General features: G+C 33.0%; 1 protein-coding gene across 1 annotated transcript in view; it reads left to right on the top strand.

Annotated features, from left to right (window-relative positions):
* The first annotated feature begins 9,846 nt into the window (after nt 1-9,846).
* LOC134706458 (tRNA-dihydrouridine(47) synthase [NAD(P)(+)]-like) overlaps nt 9,847-20,193 on the top strand; it is a 29,380-nt gene continuing 19,033 nt past the window's right edge. Inside the window, exon 1 of the mRNA XM_063565414.1 lies at nt 9,847-9,921. The gene's annotated coding sequence lies outside the window, so the exon portion shown is untranslated. The remainder of the gene's footprint in view (nt 9,922-20,193) is intronic.

Raw genomic sequence — 20,193 nt, 5'->3', positions numbered from 1 at the left:
GTCTAAATTGTGAAGATAGAATTATTCATATTTTAAAGCAAAAAAAAAAGATTTATCATCCTTCTCTTAGAACATATTGTCAGGATAATATAATTCAGCACTTGAATACTATTTATTTCCTTCCCTTTAAACTAGGTACGTTATCTCATCACTAGTATAATTTTGACATTATACATGAGATATTACCGTGGATCGTGTATATGTTTTGGTTTTGAAGTATTATTATATATAGTTTGGAACTTTGTTTTTCTTCAAATTTTTCACAATTTCTTAAATGAAAAATGAGCAGTTGAATAATTGGGTTAATTATCATCGTTGTATTTTTTTCATTTTTTGATGAACTCATTTCGAAAAGTACTAATCGTTCTACCTTTCATAAGCCCTCTTTTACAATAATAAAATGTGGGTCAATATGTTTGTAGGTTGTAATTGACACCCAAGTGCATGCAACCAAGATAATAGGGCACTAAAAGATCAAAGTGTTATCAATAGTATTAGATTATTTACACTTAAATTAGCAATGATTCTTATATTTTATTAAAACTTGTATGTGTTTCATTATATTCATATATTTCTATTTATGTCCTCTTTTTAATAATTATAGAAAAAAGTGAAATGAGACGACATTAATTCGTGCAAATATTTAAACAGACGTTATGATATTTGCATATAAGTATATTCTAAACACTTGCATCGAATATAAATTAAATAACTCCTACAATAAATGATGAAGTCTCTGGCAAAAAAGGACAACTATGTAGATTGTATCTGCAAGAAATTATACACAAGAGATTAATTTGCTGGCACTTTACCCTTCATCAGGGATAATGGTATTTTAATGTAGTTAAAAAACATATCAGATCGATGGAAAGCAGAAAAAACAACTAGTAAAAACCCAGACGAGACGTGTCTTAGAACACCAGGAGCAGTATAGAGTATGTACACCTCTGAGAAGCCCAAATTTTCGAGAATTAAACTTTTTTTCTAAACCTGATCTGTGGGTTTATATGACTGTAAAAAAATAATTGATGAAAAATATATCATATGGTGATATGGTTCGTTTTTTGCTACGACCCTTTGTAAGTACCTAGTTTTAATGTTTTCTCATTTTTCAACAATTTTTACCAATTTATCGTGAAAAAAAACAGAGTTCAACAATTATACTTTTGTTCATACTCTCAATAAAAATTTACCAATCTGAATGAAATAAACTGAAAGATAATATAGGTAGGTGTTAATGTCAATGAGACTGAAAAGTCAGAAGAATATATCCTTAATAGTAGATCAATCAAAAATCATAATTTAAAAAAGTATAAAGATCACAAATCAAAAACACCTCCAACTGTGGTATTCGTCCCATAATTATTATATTTACAACTCTTTTTTATCTTAAGGTTTTACCAAACACCTTTTCTAGAATTAATTTGGTTCGTTTGATTTCCCAAAATATTCACTTTGACCCTTCTATAAAAATATAAAGATTTCAAACAAAATTGAACCACAGTTTGACCATTTATAATTTTGATCTGTAATTGTCGATTGTTTCGACAAGGAGAAGTTACTCTATATCTACTTTAACAGTAACTAAACAAAGCATGGCTATTGGTGATTAAACCAAAAAATATGGGTCACTATGTTTGTATATCTAATTCAAAACTCACAGAGCATGTAACCAGGTTAACAAGGCTTCAAAGGATCTAAAAGTTATTAATACTATTTCATTATTGACACTTTTACACAAATATTTATCTTAAGTGGTAATATATACATCTTTAAATTTTGTGTTATAGTAGCTTAATAAACATGTTCATGTCATATGCTTCTATTTATGTATTTCAGATAAAAAAAAATAGAATAAAAGATATCGATAAGTTTATAAAAATATTTGTAAACACGTAATACCATGAATTCGGCATACTTAAAAGTATATTTTTAACACGAAAGACACCAAATATAGACTTGATTGAAAAGAACAATTTTAATCAATTATCAAAACATTTGGTTGAAAAGAAAACATTGTATTTCCATCAACAAAATGTATGTTCTGTATTTAAAATAACGTTTTAGTAGATATTTTTGTTGTCTTAAATACCAGTATTGTAAGGGTAAATATTCGTCATAATCATTAAAAGAGGAAAGTTTTGTTTCAGTTGTTTGAGGTTTGTTTGAATTTGTAAACATATTGAAATCAAGCAGATGTCTTTTACACATACAGTGTGTTAAACGTTTGTAATTGATATGCTTTTTATGACATAATTAGATTTTACTAATTAAATGCAAACCAAAAAAGATTGAAGATATCTATCATGGACGTCAGATTATTCTATGTATCAAAAATACAGATACATAATATCTGTTGGTTGCTCATTTTTCGGAGGTTATGTTTCTAAAAGACAAAAAGGTCGTTACATCACACATAAATTATTTCTATTATCTTGTTATCTGCGGAATGTTTAATTATACCATGAAATTAGCATAACAAGAAACGACATGGTGACCTATATTATCTCAATCGCTATGATTTATGAGAGTTAAAGGAGTATTTTTAACTCTTTTTAAAGAAACTTATACTGTACTTTATCAATTCTCGCAACTCAGATGGTAAGGTTTATTAGTTTACCCAATCTCTTGGGTCGAGTTTTCGAGAGAAATGTGATTAATGTATATTGATATATCAGTCACTGTGAAACAATGTTCTGAAAGCTTAAACGATATATTCAGGATATGTGAATCTGTAGTGGAGATTATTTTATTTCTCGTATTTTTTTCATTTTTAATTTATTTATTTTATTTTTTTTTATTTTTTTTTTGGGGGGGGGGGGGCTCAGGCTTTGATTGCTTTAAGTCGTTTATTTCTGTTGATTGCACTCTTGATATCTTCTCCTTCTGTAACTGAGATTTGGTTCTTTGTTTTCCCTAAATTGGGGTAAATACGTGCTTCCAGTTTCCTTATCAAGCAGTTGATGTAATGTTATTTATGAACAAAGATCGTTTTGTTTGTAGCTTTCTTGCTCTGTCAGGTCTACAACAGTTAGACAAATGTCTAGAAATATATTAATGTTAATCTATATCAACAATCGACAGGATCAATTCTATTTTTCTATGTCAAATATGAAGCTTTCCTGGTACCTTTGATAACTATTTACACCACTGGGTCGATGCCACTGCTGGTGGGCGTTTCGTCTCCGAGGGTATCACCAGCCCACTTGTCAACACTTCGGTGTTGACATGAATATCAATAATGTGGTCATTTTTATAAATTTCCTGTATACAAAACTTTGAACTTTTTACTAAAAATAAGGATTTTCTTATCCCAGGCATATATTACCTTAGCCGTATTTGGCACAACTGTTTGGAATATTGGATCCTCAATGCTCTTCAACTTTGTATTTGTTTGGGTTTACAAATATTTTTGTTTGAGCGTCATTGATGAGTCTTATGTAGACGAAACGCGCGTCTCGCGTACTAAATTATAATCCTGGTACCTTCGATAACTATTTACACCACTGGGTCGATGCCACTGCTGGTGGACGTTTCGTCCCCGAGGGTATCACCAGCCCAGTAGTCAACACTTCGGCGTTGACATGAATATCAATAATGTGGTCATTTTTATAAATTTCCAGTATACGAAACTTTGATTTTTGAAAAAACTAAGGATTTTCTTATCCCAGGCATAGATTACCTTAGCCGTATTTGGCACAACTTTTTGGAATATTGGATCCTAAATGCTCTTCAACTTTGTACTTGTTTGGGTTTATAAATATTTTTGATTTGAGCGTCATTGATGAGTCTTATGAAGACGAAACGCGCGTCTGGCGTACTAAATTATAATCCTGGTACCTTTGATAACTATTTCGACAGAATTCATTACAAATCATTGAGAAAGGCTTATAAACGCTTAGTCTTTTTGATAAGACGTTTCGTAAAGAAGGTGCGAAAGATACCAGAGGGACAGTCAAACCCATAGACCGAAAATAAACTGACAACGATATGGCTGAAAAATACAAAGACAAACAGACAAATAGTAGTACACAAGACACAATATAGAGAAGTGTTTTGACAATGAATAACGTTGTATGCTCAAATTAAATATGGATTTCAAACTTTTATTAATACAATTAGGAGATAATTGATATAAATATAAAAGAGAGGCGAAAAATATTCATTTGATAGTACATTTTCAAATTACCGACTTTTAACTACGGAATTTACATTTGTTCAAACGGCTACATTCTGTGTGGTAGAACATCCTGGTACTTGGCCAAGTAAGAACAACTTAAATGAGTTAATTCAATATTTTAATCGGGAAAGTTCAATGTTTAAAGCGTTCTATACATAACTTTATCATCGCATTATATTCCCCCCTCCCACAGAGAAGGTTGCCTGTTGGTAAATTGTAAAACCCGGAGTCAAAAGTCAGTAATAAGAAAATGGTACCAATATTTCTGGACCAGATGCACATTTCCATAATGAATTGAATGTTCCACCAATTATTGTGATGCTTGAGTCAAAAGTTCCAACACATAGAAAAAAATACGTTGCAGCCCTGATATAACTGAAAACGAGAAAAAAATATTGCAGAATTCCAGGCTAGTAACCCAACGTATATGTGTAAGAGAAAATATCTTAATTTCTTTTGTGATTTTTATATTCAAATACAAAAATATTCGTTTTTTTTTATATCTATCTACTGTACAATTGAAATCCTAGAGTAAGTTCAGAGGTATTGATTGACCCAGCACATGTATTTCAGTGTTGTTTTTTTGTTAATTACGATTTTGACAATTAATGTCTCTTTTTGGTGTTATAATTTTAGTTCGTTAAGCAGACGTGGTATGATTGGAACACACTGATGACTAAAATTAGGTAAGGACTTTAAACATGACTGATTTCTCATAAAGATTGATTCTTAATCAATAGATCAATGCTTTTTTGGGCTAAATTAAACTTTTTTGTATTATTTCAGCAAGTCGGAAAAGTCAGTGATGGGTAGAATAAGGTTAAAGATGATAAAAAAAAATGTGCATATTCAGATTAGATTTTTTCTCGGTTTTTTAAAACGTATTTGATATACAAATTGTAGTTTTAGAATTATATGTGAATATCATATGATTTCGTACAAAATTATGGTAGGTCATTTCTGAAGATAAAAATGCAGTAACTGTCCTCCAAGGGGTGAAGGCAATAGATATGATAACCCGTAGAAAACATTATCAACAACTTCCGTGTGTAAGTAGTAACAACTTGACCTTTATACATTTATACAAGGTAGATTGTTGATTCAACCTTACAAAGATTATAAAACTTAACCTATATTTACTTTGCTTCGCAAACAAAATTTATTAATGTATAATTAAATCTTACTCAATTATGGTAACCTGAAATATGGACATTTTAAGTATCAACCTTTTTATCACGTACACGTTGTCATTGTGAGGTCAATGAAATGTATATTGGGACATGTGTCCTAATGGGACAGTCAAAGTTATAAGTATAATAAGAACAGAACCCAGCAAGAAAGAAAGATAAATACGACAAGACAAACAACATATTCAGCACTTCTGTGTTGACTTGAGTTATCATTGATATGTTCATAATCATAAATCAACTGATAACAAAACTTTGAATTTATGAAAAACTAAGGCTTTTCTATCTCAGGAATACATTGCCTAAGCTGTGTTTGGTAAATCTTTAAGGATTTTTTTGTCCTCAATGCTCTTCAACTTCGTACTTTATTTTGGCCTTTTAGACATTTTTTCATTCGAGCGTCACTGATGAATTATTAAATTTGTTTTTATGTTTATCTTGATGACATTTTTGCTTTAATAATCAAGTATTCATTAAATCTACTACAGATAATGACCAAGAAGAAAACACTTGAAATAATTCGTATTCTCCTAAATATACGTTACATATGTATTACTATATACTGATTAGATGTTTTTAAAATTGTTATATCATTGTTTCATAAGGTCATACATCTATATAAGTTAGCAAAATACCGAATTCAAGGCAAATCCAAAAAGGGGAATCCGTAAATACTGACAAAATCAAATAAAGGCAACAGTAGTACACAGCTGTTCTAAACTCATAAATCCATGGACAAAAAACAAAATCGGGGTAATAAACTAAAACTGAGGGAAACGCATTAAATATAAGAGGAGAACAACGACACAACATTAAAATGTAACACGCACAGAAACGGACTAAGCATTAGACAAAATCAAACGTTATCAATCAATGGACTAACGGCACAAAAACAACTGCCGTATTCCTGACTTGGTACAGACTTTTTCCGAAGAAAATGGTGGATTTAACATTGTATTATAGCTAGCTAAGCCTCCAATTTGTATAACAGTTGTTTATATTTATATCATATTGGCAAAATGGGTGAGCAACCCATACAGACATAGTAGGCCCAAACCGACTGTGTAAGCCTACATCACAGACCTACATCGAACACTACAAAAACATTCAAATGAACATACAGATTAATCTAACAAAGATGCCAACAAAACATGTCAACTTGAAAACATAAAATCTATATCAAGCCCATCTTGTATTATTTTTAAATTAGATGCTGAAAAGTTATCTGTATGATCTAAATAATTTCCGATGAATTTTTTTAAGGACGAGACGTTATCTGGCAAAAGCCTGGCTCAGTACTTTTTTGCTAAGACACCGATACGATATACAAAATGTAAATAGCAACTGAATCTTGAATATCATGTGAGTTGAGAACTTCGTTGGAATACCCGAGAGTTCTTTTATACCAAAAACGTTGACAAGAGGCTCGAAGTTGCAGAATTTAAATTAAAATTCAATATTGTTTGAAACTTCATCCACTGAAACAACAACATATGTGACGGAAAGAGTTAAACGTTTTAGTCTTTGTCTTTGAATGAAATGCATTTGTATGGCTAATGTGATGTTAACTACCCACATCAGCCTATATGTGTTTTTTTTTCCTTTTGAAAGTAACACCAGTACCATGTTGAGCTGAAGTTATTTTCAGAAATGGGATTGATTAATTTGCAGGGTTTTTTTCATGTTTACATGCTAAATAAGTCTCCACCATTTAGATTTAAGGTTATTTATATGTATTTTGTTCAAATTAGTACCCAGATATGCTCGATTTGTATTTCAAAAAAGACCTTGTTATTCAAGTATATATTTATTCCTTACTGTTGACACATTAAGCATGACATGGATTAACAATATATAAATAACACATAGCTGAGAGGGTGATAGAGCAGATTGTTACCCCGAGAAAACATTGTCAAACGCGGCAAATTTGTACAACGAACGATAACTCAAAAATGTTTACTGTAACTGGCTTTACTTTAGCAGATATGTCACTCTCACAGCTTAATTCTGTGTACCTAAATAATACGGGCTATTTCTTATAATATTTTAAAATTTTAGCCTAGTTTATATAATTTTCCTGAAACATGTTGTTCATGTTTTTAAATAGAGATGAATTACTCTATAGATATAGGAAGATGTGGTGTGAGTGCCAATGAGACAACTCTCCATCCAAATAACAATTTAAAAATTAAACCATTATAGGTTAAAGTACGGCCTTCAACACGGAGCCTTGGCTCACACCGAACAACAATTGTTCAAGCTTTGTCTTTAACTATAACTAGTTTCATCAAAGGGATTTCTTACGACAAAGAGGACATGCATTTTTCACTCCGCACACCTTAACAGATTATTTCATTGAAGGTTACAGCTTTATGTCGCCAAATCTTCATCTGCATGATCAAAATCTCATTTGTTAATATATGTCGATGGAAATTTGGTAAAAAGAAGCTAATTCTAAGTAATGAAGACAAGAATTTCATTGATATTATTTCTAAGAAATTTTTCCACCGCTGGTTTGTTTGATTTGCGATATATATATATATATATATATATGTGAAGAAATTAATAACCAGTAGATTCACTTTAATCTCATTATACTTTTTAAACATAACAATCACGCTTATCTACGCAAGAATTTACACTGTAATATATGTTTACCAAAACATCAAATATTGCAGAAACGTCAAAAACTTATCTAGACCAGCTTTGCTTAGACTGTATTTTATTGGTAAACACAAAAATTGCGCATCTTTTATAGACCTGATGCGATTAAAAGCTTGTACCATTTTATATTGTTGAAGATTGCTGGATGCCTTCTAGTAAGTGTCTTTGGTCGTGTGTATTGCTTTTCAATGGCGTATACTCTGCATCTCATTTTATTCATCTATATAACATTTTGCGAGACGTTGAATTTACTGTAACGTCACGTACATAGTATTATAATTTCATACGCCAGACGCGCGTTTTGTCTACATAAGACTCAACAGTGACGCTCAGATCAAAATAGTTATAAAGCCAAACAAGTACGCATCTTTTTGATATATTGATAAATTTATTCGCAACCTTATTAGACCTGATGCGATTAAAAGCTTGAACAATTGTATATTGTTGAAGATTGGTGGGTGCCCTCCAGTCAGTTTCTTTGGTCGTGTGTATTGCTTTTCAATGGCGTATACCCTACAACTCATTTTATTCATCAATATAACATTTTGCGATCAACTATCGCATTATATTTTAAAACAACTAAAAGTGAGACGGACGCTTCCTTATGGTTGTTTATCCTTTTATGACAATAACAGCCAGACAACAGCATGGCAAAAAAACTGAAAATTAAAATGCGTTGTTAAACATCAAAATAACAAAAATATCGAACTCCAATGAAATTACAAACCAGAAAGTATGAAGTTGGTACGGCATATTTAGCAACAAGGTCGTGGTATAGGCCACTTTCTGCTCAAATACTTTTGACATTTATTAAGTCTTATTAGCAGCTGCAAGTTCATGAATACCGAATGAGTTGGGACATTTATATCCTATGTTACGTGATCCGGTATTAAACAAAAGCAGGTTAGTGAGCGATTCTTATCTACTCACAAAATTTGTAAATAATTGGTCATGAACATTTCTGGCCCTGCAACTGGATCGAATGGAAATTTTAAAATGAAACACTTTTGTCATGACAAATAAATGAAAAGACGGACTCAGTATATACAACACAACAAGAAACAATTAGACCTATTGGTAATCTCATCTGCTTCAAAAGGATAAGAAAGGCATGTATAGTACATATTTGGACAAACACTGGGATAAGTATAATTCTGCGATGAGGAATTGCAAGATCTGAAATACCAAGTTCGATAGGATAAATGCATTCAACATGCATGGCATGGTCTCTAAATTTTGATAGTAAACATAACCTTTATAGTGGAGGGCGATGTTAACAGATAATGGAAGTGTAATTCCGTCCTTCTTCAAAAACTCATGTATGAAGCCTTCCCTATATGAATAAAGGAGCAAGTCGGCAAGAAGAGGAGCACAGTTAGTTCCCATGGAAATGACGATTGATTGCTGAAATATATGTCTTCCAAACGTAACAAATTTCGTCAACGAGATTGCCTGTTTACACAGATTAATGTGTACCTCCTTAATACAAGATATTTGTATTTACATGGGTCATTAAATTCAGAAAAAAAGTGTTTATAACCGTTCTTTGTAACGACTCTTATGTTATATTTAAGTATTCAATAAAGAGTATAAGGATCCAATTCTTCATTTTTGGTTGAAATTTCAAAAGAAAGAAAGAAAAGTGAACATTATTATTCAGAATTTTCTCTTTTGTCAGTACTGTATGGGCCTATGTTTTTAGTTTGCATATGAATTATCAATTCAGAATTCTGTAATCAAGTAGTTGTGTAATATTATCTATACACACAAACGATTTTGTTTTTAATATGAATCAATATCCTGTTTTATATTACAGGACACTTAAAATAACTCAGAGAAATACAAGGATGTTATTTGTTAACAAAAGGCTGTGATTTCTTGTCAAACACGGTTCGTATTTATATTCTTCTATTTTGTATTGATAGGTTAATATCTTTACACCAGACAATATGCAATGAAAAAAGAAACGAATATAGTATAAGAAATTAGTATCGGACAGAATGTACATGTTATACACATCGGAAATAGAAAGTAGACCATGCAATTTTCTCTAACAAATAAACACCTGCCTGTTTACACACTAGTAAACATGGTACAATATTAAGTTTCATAATATTATTTCAAATATGGGACATGTATAGCAATAGACTCATTCTGTCGACGAACCCGGTTGCTCTGTTTGGAGTTCATGAAAATCCCTTTATTTCTATCTGTTACCTTGATTGAATCTTCATCCATCCATGATGGATTTATTCCTTATCGATTTTAAAGATTTCAATGAACATACGTAAACTACAGGTACCTTAATCAAATACCATTATAGTAAATGAATGTGGTATTCACTAACCGTAGAAAACAAACTTTCGTAGTTCCTGTTTATAAACAGTAAATGTACAAAAGAGGGGCGAAAGATACCAGATGGACAGTCAAACTCATAGATAAAAGGTAAACTGACAACGCCATGGATAAAAAAAAAATACCCACGGACTAGAGAGAGCCGTGGTGTGGTGGTTAGTCCATCGGACTACTAGCACAAAGGTTCCTGGTTCGATTCCCGTTCGGGATGAAAATTTCAGAAACTCGGCTCTCCCTTGACACCATTTGCGAGTATGGTCTTGAGGAAACGATGAAAGTCCGTCGGAAGGGGACGATAAATGGCTGACCCGTGTTAAGAGAGAGCCATATCTCTTGCACGTTAAAGACATCCTTGTAGATTTCGAAAAAAGTAGGTTAATGCCGCTACAAGGCAGCACTCGCACCCGCAAAGTGGAAAGGGTTTAATACAAGTTGCAAAACTTGTTTCCCAATCCACTATAAACAAATATGTTTAAACTAAAAAATAAAAAGACAAACAGACAAATTATATTACACAAACATGCCGTATAAATCGAGGAGGATACCAATTAGGACGTGGCGGAGCATTGAAACGTAAATTCCAAAAACACCAACGCCTAGGGGTAGAAAACCCTGTTAAACACAAGTTTGCAATATATAATATCAATCATAATTTATGTCAACACAGGAGTGCTGACTACTTTGCTGGTGATGACCTGGTAATAACCTTCTGAGGACGTCACGTCAGCGACCGCTGTAACGTCACAGTGTTTGTTAAACAACTCATAAAGGACAATGCTTACCATGTATAAGTACAACACGCGTTTCTACTACTTAAGATTCATTAAACGAAAATATTCGGACGGTATTATCATCTGCAAATTAAAGAAAGTTGAAACAAATATAATTATAAAACTATGAACATTAACTTTGTTGACTACTGGGTTGGTAAATAACTGATCAACGTTGATTTTACATTTGTTTAGTATTGAATTATCCTTTCCGTTTTTGCATAGACGTAATTACAATACACATTAAATCTATTACGGGTCTATCAAAATTTCAATTGGCCTAAATCAATGCAACCACATTCTTTTCCTGCTTTATTTCATAAAAAAGGATGGCCAATTGTTGGATATCAGTATCTTGTATTAGGGAGGAATAAACCCTACATTGTCAAAAAAATCTTCTGATTCTAACAAACAAACTCTGAAAATGATTTCTTGTATGATAATATATTTGCTACGTTCGGAGGACGTATTTGTCAATCACCATTAACATGGGAACCAATAGTTATCAAAAGTACCAGGATTATAATTTTATACGCCAGACGCGCGTTTCGTCTACTTAAGACTCATCAGTGACGCTCAGATCAAAATAGTTAAAAAGCCAAACAAATACAAAGTTGAAGAGCATTGATGACCTAAAATTCCAAAAAGTTGTGCCAAATACGGCTAAGGTAATCTACTCCTGGGGTAACAAAATCCTTAGTTTTTCGAAAAATTCAAAGTTTTATAAACAAAATATCTATAATGTGACCATATAATTGATATTCATGTCAACACTGAAGTGCTGACTACTGGGCTGTGTCCTTCGTCTTGCCGATTTGTGTCTCTATTCATATGAGGCTGACTTCATACTGGTTTGCAGTATTCTTTAGCTTTAATTATTGCTACATAGATGTTCTATCATCAAAGCATTCAAAATGTGGTGATTATATAATGCATATATCCTATCGAACCTAAGAAATAGGATACAACAGATAGAGTCAAGTCTGCCACATATCTTCACTTAAGAAAGAAATTGACAATGTAGGTAGGTTGAAAACAAAACCTTATGACAAAAGAGATAATTTCAGCTTCCTTATTGTGAACTTTCCATTTTTTAGTTGCAACATTCCAGCAGCACCTGCATACAGAGTACTTTCATATCCGAGTTGATACGATACCTCAGGGCTTGTATTTCCTGTCATGATTTCCTTGATAGATGATTACTGCTCACATGGAAGCTATTAAACCATGAATACCAAGTGGTGAAATTGAAATCATCCCTCCGTAAATTTTATGGACCCCATCACGAGTTGGTTGACCGTTATGGAATATCCATTTCGTAAATGAAACCTGATATGTTCGAAATGTAGTTACTACAATCCCGTCCTGAGATCATGTCCAATTTTTGTTGGGGTTCATATTACTCCGTCTTTAGTTTTCTATATTGTTATTCATTGTCGGTATTTTTGTCTTTTTAAGACATGGCCGTTTTCAACTTATGAGTTTCAATGTCCCTGTTGTATTTTATGTCTCTCTTTCTGAACATTTACTTTAAAATGCAAGTATTTCGTATCATATTTTCAACTATTTTGGCATCGAGCATCGATGAATGGACGTTTAATATCGACATGCATATCTGGTGCATTAAAAGTTATATCGTTAATGTTATGGCTGATATTAAGACACATCAATATAAGAACGATTTTGCCATATAACTTCCCCTTTTTACTTTTTCTTAGAGTCCAGTATTTTGTTATCCTTTTTTCGCTTATTAACAATATGATAGCCCGCAACATGAAATTGTCAAATGGGTCATCATATGTACTATGGCATGTTACTAATGATATCACTTGTCTTATTGTAATATCACACTCAAACAATCATTTGTAGTTACAATTTACATAGATAGCTTCTTGAGACTAAGGAAATAATATTAAGGTATACACTTATATTTCAGGAGGTGATAATATAATGGATATATCAAGAAATAGTTTACCTCCGGGAAAACAACGACATGTATTTTTCTTGTATCGCACTGAAGGACAATCAAGGAATTTTATAATGGAACTTTGGCAAACACTTAAACAAATTGGTTACGATTGTGGTTGCCATGAACAGGATTTTGTCATTGGTAAATCCTATCTGTCTAATCTAGAAAACTGCATAAAGACGTCTGTTGTGATAGTTCCGTGGATCTCCGAAGAATTTCTCAAAAGTCCATACTGCATGAAAGATCTAGATATTGCCTGCCATTATTTCGATCAAGGAATCATGGTTATGCCCCTGTTATATGAGTTACAGCTACATGATATCCCCGAAATACTACAAAAGCTTGTTTGCTTAAATGTTTCTGCAAATATGCTTACGTGGAAAAGTCGGTTTCTTCATTCATTAAGTCGGCATATCGAGCCAGTACGTGAATGTATTTCCGCTGAGGAAGAAGTGCATAGATTAATCGACCAGTTTGCTGGTATGTCTAAACAAGCAAAAATACTCTTTAGCTTAAAATTTTCTGGAGACAGTAACTTTGATATTATTAGCATGCTAGATACCTTGCCAACCAAAGAAGTGTTGGAACTTTTTCAATTGCAGTTTGTCCAAAACAACTGTTTTCATATAGTACAACATTTCTATAGAACCGGCGTGTTGGAGAGTGAATGTGAAAGATGTATTTTGTTATCAATTAACAGTAAAGTGATTGCTTTGTGTGAGCACAGTGTATTAATGGTGTTGAGTCGTGTGTGTGCAACCCAACTGAGTACTATAGTTGGTAATTCCAACGGTCATAAGAAAGTATGTGCTGTACTAGAATACATATTTAACGATCTACAGGAAAATGGAGAAAACAAACTCTACATGTTTCACCTTTGTTACGAAAACAACTATTTTACAAATAAAATCGGTTCTGCTACGATGAAAGCAACAAATCTACTGGTATACGACGAATCAGATAACGGATTAGAAGGTCCTGCCTTGGGTTGACATATGTTGACAAATGAGTTCAAAGAATACCAAGGACACAAGAAACTTATGTACCTTATTTGTTCACTATCTGGAATTCTGTCATTGTTGCAAACTATTCTTTTGTTAATTAAACGCAATTTCAACAATACAAAAACAAACAATCATACCATTAAAACGTGTAATCCCGCTGCAATTGTTTGTACCTTTCCTAAGTCAGGAATCTGATGTTTAGTGGTTATCGGTTTGTCCATCAACTGTCCACAAGAGACCAAAATGACACAGACATTCAAAACTATAGGTCACCATACGGCTTTCAACAATGGCCAAAGACCATACCGCATAGTCACCTATAAAAGGCTCGATGTGACAACGTAAAACAATTCAAACGAGAAAACTAACGGCCTTATTTATATAAAAAATGAACGAAAAACAAATACGTAACACATAAACAATTGACAACCTCTGAATTACAGGCTCCTGACTTGGGACAGACACATACATAAATAATGTGGCGGGGTTAAACATGTTAGCGGGATCCCAACTCCCCCCTAACCTGGGACAATGGTATAACAGTACAACATACGAAAAAACTATAAAAATTAGTTGAAAAAGGCGTAACTCATCAGATGGACAAAAATACAATTGGGCGTGGCCGGGTAATTGTATGGTTTATTTTTTCTTGTGTGCAGATTGTCGATTTCTTATACTGCCTGTGATAATTAAAAGTAATAAGGGTATTCTAATTTTGGCTAAAAGAAGCGTAATCACAAAAAAATAAAGTAAATTCCTGTTCACATCAAATCATCTGGATAATGTTTTATACTGCAAACAAGGAATACAAAATGAAACATATATGAAAAGATCTTTTGAACATTTAAATTCGCATTTGCGTATACGTTTATATTACAGCATTTTTTTTCAGATATTCAAAAATCCACGCGATCAATTCCAAAAACTAACAAGAGGCTCTAAAGAGCCTGTGTCGCTCATCTCGGTCTATGTGCATATAAAACAAAGGACACAAATGTATTCATGACAAAATTGTATTTAGGTGATGGTGATGTGTTTGAAGTTCTTACTTTACTGAACGTTCTTGCTTCTTACAATTATATTTTATAATGAACTTTGCCCATTAGTAACAGAGAAAAATATTTGGTAAAAATTTACATAAATTTACCAAATTATTGATAATTGTTAAAAATTTACTATAAAAAGCAATAACTCCTTAAGGGGTCAATTGATCATTTAGGTCCTGTTGACTTATTTGTAGATCTTACTTTGCTGAACATTATTGCTGTTTACAGTTTATCCCTATCTATAATAGTATTCAAGATAATAACCAAAAACAGCAAAATTTCTTTAAAAATTACCAATTGGAGGGCAGCAACCCAACAACCACTTGTCCAATTCATCTGAAAATTTTAGGGAAGATAGATATTGACTTGATTAACAATTTAACTCCTTGTCAGATTTGCTTCAAATGCATTGGTTTCAGAGTTATAAGCCAAAATCTACATTTTACCCCTGTTCTATTTTTAGCCGTGGTGCCAATCTTGGTTGGATGGCCAGGTCATCAGACACATTTTTTAAAACTAGATACCCCAAAGATAATTGTGGCTAAGTTTGGATTAATTTGGCCCAGTAGTTTCAGAGGAGAAGATTTTTGTAAAAGATTACTTAGATTTTATGTAAAATGGTTAAACATTGACTATAAAGGGCAATAACTCCTAAAGGGGTCAACTGACCATTTCGGTCATGCTGACTTATTTGTAAATCTAACTTTGCTGAACATTTTTGCTGTTCACAGTTTATCTCCATCTATAATAATATTCAAGATAATAACCAAAAACAGCAAAATTTCCTCAAAATTACCAATTCAGGGACAGCAACCCAACAACGGGTTGCCCGATTCATCTGAAAATTTCAGGGCAGATAGATCTTGACCTGATAAACATTGTTACCCAATTTCAGATTTCCATTTAATGCTTTGGTTTTTGAGTTAAAAGCCAAAAACTGCATTTTACCCCTATGTTCTATTTTTAGCCATGACGGCCATCTTGGTTGGTTGACCGGGTCACCCCACACATTTTTGAAACTAGATACCCCAATGATGATTGTGGCCAAGTTTGGTTCAATTTGGCCAAGTAGTTTCAGAGGATAAGATTTTTGTAAAAGCTAACGCCGGACGACGTCAACAGACGACGACGACGGCGACGACGGCGACGACGGCGGACGCCGGGCGCCAAGTGATGAGAAAAAAAGGTTTCATAGTAAAGAAGGGTCATATGTTTAAATTGTAGCAGCAACACGATATTTTATTTGATTTTATTTAATTTCGTTTTTGCAGTGTTATTCAATGTCGTCTGACAATATTAATCGGCGCTCAAGCACCTATAAGAAAACGTTTGGAGCTCCGCCTGATAGTTTTTTTTTATCTGATGTTCAAAACGGTATGCATCATACAGTCCCGTTTTTAATTGTGAATCTATATGGTGACCTGCATAGACGCTAAAAGTGTTTAACTACTGGAAAGTATTTAATTAATTTATGTGAAATTCCACAAACGTGTTCGCTTATCAAATGTAAATTCTATATTTTGTAAAAATCCATTTTTAAATTTTATATGTTGATAAGCAGGTCTGATGCAAAGAAGACACAATTATTCACCGACGATGGAGGATGTAAACAACTACAGGTATACCTATTTATGGACTTCAAAAAAATTAGCAAACCCCATATCGGATGTTATCCTTATGTATATGATGTGAGAAAAATCCTAAGTTCTTATGGTTGTTTTGTATCGTAAATAATGGTTGCAGATTTTTGCAGATTATAATTTATTTATTTGTTTACAAGAAAAGAATCGATCATCGTTAATATATTCTTTGAATATTGTTTTCTTTTTTATAAAACAAAAATAACTCACCATAGTTTTAGAAAAGAATAAACTAAAAAATGTTGAGTTTTTTTCCTGTACGTAGCAAGGAAATGAGCATGATTACCTTATTAGTTTAATAATTACATGTATATAGTTATCAAATGTACCAGGATTATAATTTAGTACGCCAGACGCGCGTTTCGTCTTCATAAGACTCATCAGTGACGCTCATATCAAAATATTTGTAAAGCCAAACACGTACGAAGTTAAAGAGCATAAAGGATCAAAAATTCCAAAAAGTTGTGCCAAATATGGCTAAGGTAATCTATGCCTGGGATAAGAATATCCTTAGTTTTTCGAAAAATTCATAAGTTTTGTAAACAGGATATTTATAAAAATGACCACATTATTGATATTCATGTCAACACCGAATTGTTGACTACTGGGCTGGTGATACCCTCGGGGACGAAACATCCACCAGCAGCGGCATCGACCCAGTGGTGTAAATAGTTATCAAAGGTACCAGGATTATAATTTAGTACGCCAGACGCGCGTTTCGTCTACATAAGAGTCATCAGTGACGCTCATATCAAAATATTTATAAAGCCAAACATGTACGAAGTTGAAGAGCATTGAGGATCCAAAATTCCAAAAATTTGTGCCAAATATAGCTTAGGTAATCTATGCCTGGGATAGGAATATCCTTAGTTTTTTTGAGAAATTCAAAATTTTTGTAAACAGGATATTTATAAAAATGACCACATTATTGATATTCATGTCAACACCGAAGTGTTGTGTAATAGCTTTGATCAAGAGCTATCTCATTAGAAAGAGACAAGAAGACATCAAGGGGACATTAAAAATTCATGGATCGAATGTAACTGACAACGCAACGCAAAAAAACAAGAGAAGACAAAAGGTTAAACAAGTATATAAAACAAGAATGTTTCCTAAGTACACGGATGCAACACTCGCACTAACATTTTCCATTTTCAATGAACCATGAAATTGGGTAAAAATGCAATTTGGCATTAAAAGAAGAAAGATCATACCATAAAGGGAACACATATGTACTAAGTTTCTAAGTTGTTTGGTCTTCAACTTCATCAAAAACTACCTTGACCAAAAACTATTAACCTAAAACTACCCTTTCATTTTCTACGTTCAGTTGACCGTGAAATTGGGACCAAAAGTGTAATTTGGCTCTAAAATTAGAAAGATCATATCATAAGCAACAAGTGTAATAAGTTTCAAGTTGATTTGACTTCAGCTTCATCAAAAACTACCTTGACCAAAAACTTTAACCTGACGTGGGGCGAACGGACGCACAGACGAACGAACGAACGAACGGACGGACGGACGAACGAACGAACGAACGAACGAACGACCAGAGGCACATATCAGAAAGCATAATGCCCCTCTACTATCAGGTGGGGCATAACAATACTAAACAATATGAACTGAGCTAAAACAGGGGTCTCCCAGATGGATAATTCTATTCCGCTAGTTACTCATGTTAAGAAACAATTCGATGGTGAGTCTCATTTGGGGATGTCAAAATAGAGGGAAAGTGGACTTGATTTTAGTTTCGACAGCTGGAGCATATCCGTGGTCATCAATGGTACAGACATTCAACAAAGGTAAACACTCATGATGGCGTTCAAAAAGTTTCGACGGAAGTGACTTTGAACAACTGTAACCCTTTGAGCCCATGGTTCAAAAGCTTCCTTGTAAGCAGTAACCCTAGGTCCAAGAAATAATGATAGGAAACGCGAGCGCTTGAAATCAAATGGGTTGTTTCTACTTATAAACGAAAAGTTTGCATTTGAAAAACTGAAGATGATAGTTTTTCCAGAAACCGACCGTAACCACTAATGTAAAGGTTAAATGCATACTTTAAACTTCATAATATAAATAGTATTAGGAATAAATAGACTTTAGTTGATTGATTGATTGATTGATTGATTGACTGACTGATTGAATGATTGAATGATTGATTGACTGATTGATTGATTGATTGATTGAATTTGTGAACACATGGGCTGGTTTGTTTTTGTTGTTTTCTTATGTCCATGCACATTCGTAAACTACAGGTACCTTAAGCAAATGCAATAATAGTAAATGCATGTGAGATTCACTAACCGTAGAAAAAATCTTTAGTATTTCCAGTTTATATACAGTGAATGTACAAAAGAGGGGCGAAAGATACCAGAGGAACAGTCAAACTCGTAGATAAAAGGTAAAATGACAACGCCATGGATAAAAAATAAAAAAGACAAACAGACAAATTATATTACATAAACAAGACGTATAAATAGAGGAGGATACCAATTAGGACGTTGCGGAGCACTGAAACGTAAATTTCAAAAACATCAACGCCTAGTGGTAGAACAACTTATTATAAACAAAATAAAGCATTGATGAACAGAAACACGAATAAGTTTGCAATATATAATATCAATCATAATTTATGTCAACACAGGAGTGCTGATTACTTTGCTGGTGATGACTTGGTGATAACCTTCTGAGGACGTCACGTCAGCGACCGCTGTAACGTCACAGTGGCTGTAAAGCAACTCATCAAAGTACAAGGCTTACAATGTCTAACAACTAAAGATTCATTAATTTTAAACGAAAATATTCGGACGGTATTAGCAATCTGCAAATTAGAGAGAGTTGAACAAAATATAATTATAAAACAATGAACATTAACTTTAAAAAAAACTTTCGTATTAAAGATATATTTGTGTTGGAGTAGGAGTGTTGACTACTGGGGGTTGGTAACTTACTGGTCAACGTTGATTTTACATTTGTTTAGTATTGAATGATCCTTAAAGTTATTCAAAAGACGTAACTACAATACAAATTAAATCTATCACGGGTCTATTAAAATTTGTTGGCCTACATTAATGCAACTACATTCTTTTCCTGCTTTATTTCATAAAAAAGCATGGCCAATTTAGATATTAACATCTTGTCTAAGGAAGGAATAAACCCTACATTTTCAAAAAAAATCCTCGGATTCTAACAAAAAAAACTCTGAAAATGACACTATCCAAATGCTTGATTTCTTGAATGACAATATATTTGCTACGTTCGGAGAACGTATTTGTCAATCAGCATTTACATGGGAACCAAAAGTGCCCCTCTTCTTGTCGACTTGTTTCTTTACTCATATGAGGCTGACTTCATACTGGTTAGCAGTATTCTTTAGCT

Source organism: Mytilus trossulus, chromosome 2 (genome assembly GCF_036588685.1).
Source record: "Mytilus trossulus isolate FHL-02 chromosome 2, PNRI_Mtr1.1.1.hap1, whole genome shotgun sequence".
Classification (NCBI taxonomy): domain Eukaryota; kingdom Metazoa; phylum Mollusca; class Bivalvia; order Mytilida; family Mytilidae; genus Mytilus; species Mytilus trossulus.
Note: the sequence above shows the minus strand (reverse complement) of the source record. Positions and strands in the feature narration are given on the sequence as shown.